At 39.8% G+C, this 3867-nt stretch overlaps 1 non-coding gene across 1 annotated transcript; it reads right to left on the bottom strand.

Moving 5' to 3' along the window:
* Positions 1 to 1320: 1320 nt before the first annotated feature.
* On the bottom strand, positions 1321 to 1483 carry LOC118911957 (U1 spliceosomal RNA). Its single transcript, XR_005024671.1, has one exon. It is a non-coding gene; the product is annotated as a U1 spliceosomal RNA (small nuclear RNA).
* Positions 1484 to 3867: the final 2384 nt, after the last annotated feature.

Genomic DNA, 3867 nt, shown 5'->3' with positions numbered 1-3867 from the left:
TGTGGAAAAATGAATCTGTTGGTGTGTATGATGGAAATGTACCTTCATATGTACAAAAATATCCATGAATCAGGGTGGATCAATGATGGGGCCATGTTTATTCTTTTTTTACCTTTTTTCTTAAATTGTCCATCTTTTTATCTTATTCTACTTTCTGAGAGACTATGTAAACTTTATTCTGCAAACATTCTATGGAAATTTTCATTTCTGATATTATAGTTTTAATTTTCAAAAGCTTTTCTTATGTTTTTCCCCATGGCATACTCTTCTCATTTCATCTGAAGATATTAAAGAGCCTTTTTGTGGGGGATTTCTTTGGATCTCTACATCATCTTTATTCCACCTGAATTCCCTTTGTGGGTACGTATGTGTTTCTTTTGGACTTTATCTTTTCTTATTCTATGCATGATTCTGAATGCTTTGTATCTAAAATCTCATTTAATCTTTATCATTCTATTTTTTTCTTTATCATTTATCTATTTATCTATCTAGAATTCATTCTATTTTCTTACCCTAGTTAAGACTCATTCTGAGCTTCTGACCACCCTCAACTAGGGTAAGATAGATATGGCCATTGATCTGAAGAAAGGTTAATTAACCTGACCATAGTCACTTAGTAAATGTTACACTTATAAAATGTTCGAGTCAGGGTATGAACCCAGGCTGTCTGCCTCAGATGTCTTGTGTCTTGTCTGCCTGCGCATTTGTAGGACTGAAGTGCTGAAACTCTATGTGGGAACTCTGTGCATAGCTGGGGCCTCTTAGCTGCTGGGTTTCTCTGCATGGGTGAAGGGCAAGAACCACATGATTTGCTAACTGGTTCTGTACTGGGATGTGTAGGTGTTTCCTCAGAGAGAAACCCTCTGGTCTCTTACGTTGCAGGATTGTGAGTCTGGGGAAGGGCTTGGTGTCCCCTGCCATTAAGAATGCAATGGTTTTGAGCCTAGTGCCTCATCTCTTCCCTCCACCACATCTGTTTTTCCCAAATTGGGAGCCTTCTGAAAAATTATCTTCCTGTTGGACGGGGAAGGAATTGTCACCTGGCTACACAGGGTGAAAGAAGAGAGCTGGGGGTCTAAGTCTTCCTTACATAGACTTTTAATTGATGGCATTTTCTGTCACCCTCCCACCACCTTCAGAGTTTTCTCCTGCTTCCAGTTCCTGAGGCTGCCCTAGTTCTGTGGTATGAATTGATGTGTTAGTTTCCTGTTGCTGCTGTAACAAATTACTGCAAATGAATTGGTTTCAAATGACACAAATCCATATCTTACCATTCTGGAGGTTAGCTCAAGATGAGTCTTTTTTATTTATTTTTATTTTTACAGCGCGAACGCAGTCAGTTCCCCACTAGCAGAAATAATGCAGCCGAGTTTCCCACATTTGGGGAAATCGCAGGGGTCAGCACATCCGGAGTGCAATGAATAAGCCTCACCCTGGGAAAACCACCTTTGTGATCATGGTATTTCCTCTGCCAGGTAAGTGTCAAAATGAGTCTTAACTAGGGTAAAACCATTGATGACTGGGCTGTGTTCCTTCTGGTGTTCCAGAGAAGAGCATGTTTCTTTGTGTTTTTTACAGGTTTTAGAGGCTGCTTGTCTCCCTTGGTGATGGCCTGCATCACTCCAACCTTGCTTCCATGGTTGTATCACATTCTCTGCCTCTGCCTCTCCTGCTTCCCTCTTTTTTAAGGACCCTTATGATTATATTGGGCCCACGTGGATTATCCAGATATTATCTGCACCTCATGTTCCTTAATTTAATCACACCCGCAGAGCCCTCTCTGACATGCAAGGTAATTTCCTACAGCTCTGGGAATCAGAGCATGGATGTTTTAGGGCCATTATTGAGTTCACTGACTTTCTCCTATGCAGCCAATTCAGTTGGAGTTTTGCTTCTTGGCAGTCCGTTACCACTCATCTATCTGCTTTTCATCCTCTGCATTATTGTTGACATGTCTTATCTACTGTCATTTCCTCTCCCATTCTCTGTTTTTATGGGTTTATACCTTTCACGTCTGTTATTTTCAAGGTGTGTCAAACGTAGATTTTACTGAAAATCCTCATCTAATTTACAGATGAGAAACCTCAGATACAGAGAAACTTACACAACTTGTCCAAAGTTACAATTAGTGGCAGAAATGAACCTTTAAGAACAGAAACAATTCCAATAACATAAAGAAAATAGAACTTCAAAGTTGAAATAGCACACTGGAAGGAAACCAGATTAGTCACTATTGATAGATTTAGGGTGTTGTTTTTGTAATCAGGGGTTTTCAGAGCTGGCTTTCCATTATTTCAGAGATGTGAATGTTACCATGTATCACAGAGCTATCGTGAGAGGTAAGGATAAAAGTTTCTCTGTAAGACTTAGAGTGTTTCTGTATAAATACAAGCAAGTACATTATTATTTAGCAAACACTAGCAATATCCTCTCAGTCCTCACTTGTAAAACAATCAGAAAAAAACGTGAGTTATGTATGGGCAAGAAGTAACTTGGAATTCAATTTAATTATTATGAGGACTTTATTCAGAGGACATTTTCGAGCCCAGAACTGACCAAATTCCCCTTTCCATGATTCAATAAACTAAGCTTTCACTTGAGAGAAAATAAGCTGTAAAGGAGGAAAAACAATAAAGTATTTCTAGGCTCCTAGGCACTTTTGTGTGTTCTAAAAGAATTTCCAGGTAGGCATGCGATTATAATTGGTAAGGGTATGTAGACTCCTATATTGAAAAATACTAACCAGATTTCCCCCTTATCATGTGCCTTTCACTTTTTCCTAGGAAGTGAGAAAAATGAAAAACTAGTGTCTTTATCTGTCTTGGGATTTGTAAATAAATGGGAAATGGAACCAAATACAGAAGTAATTCTCATATCTTAGGATCTGGAGAGGGAGAGAGGGAGAGAAAGGGGAGAGGTGGCTATGGAAAATCTATGAATGAGAGTTCTTCAATTTCCCTTTAAAATAAACCTTTACCTTTGGAAGTCTTCATCCCTTAATTAGAGAGTGATTCTCCCTCAGAGTGGTTCATTCTTCCTCTCCCTTCTCTGATGGGCACTCACATTCTGTAAACCCCTTTCTGTACGAAGGCTGCAGTTCATAGCCAGCTGGTCATTCACTGTGGGGAAGGAGAAAGCAAGGGAATCCTAGGGCAAAGGAGAAGGACCTTGAGAGCCAGCAGTTTAGTGTCTCGATAAGCGCATATTTCCGTGGCTCTTAGGATATTGCCATAGATTATTATTAGTCATCTAGCCCCTGTCATAGTCCAGAAAGGATTATACTGAAAATGATTCTAGGATTCAAATTTATTTATTTTTAAATTGAGACTCTACTCTGCTGTTTAAACTGTAGCCTAGTGTTCTTTTACTCAGCTAACAATTGAGACTGTGCTGAGAGAGAAAACAAATTCACCCAAAACCCCTTCATTTATTTTATGTATGGAAGCAGATAGAAACCAGTGCTTGCTTGAGTTTCTTTGTGGGAATAGTGTTACATGGTAGACGTGTGCAGAGAATGGGATGTGATGGGGTTTAGGACCTGCTGCCCCAAAATATGGTATTTTAGCAGATTGAATATTTCAAGCTGAAGGAGTTTGAGAAAATGGCAGAAGCAGGAAGGTCACTTTGACCTTCCCTCTAACCTTCTCGCCTGAAACAGTTTTGAGAGGTGCCCTCTCTATACCCAGAGGAAAGGAGCACCCTCACCTCCAAGACCCTGAGCAGAACGTGAGCAAACAGGCCTCGCTAAGTCTCCCCACGTTACACTTACTTCTTACTCTGGCCTGTTATTTCTATACAATATCCACTCTTCATCAAATTTAGCATGACAATACTCAGGTTTAACTGTTGCTTCAGGTTAGCATTTCC

Source organism: Manis pentadactyla, chromosome 11 (genome assembly GCF_030020395.1).
Source record: "Manis pentadactyla isolate mManPen7 chromosome 11, mManPen7.hap1, whole genome shotgun sequence".
Classification (NCBI taxonomy): Eukaryota; Metazoa; Chordata; class Mammalia; order Pholidota; family Manidae; genus Manis; species Manis pentadactyla.
The sequence above is the reverse complement of the archived record's forward strand: the minus strand, read 5'-3'. Positions and strand labels throughout refer to the sequence as shown.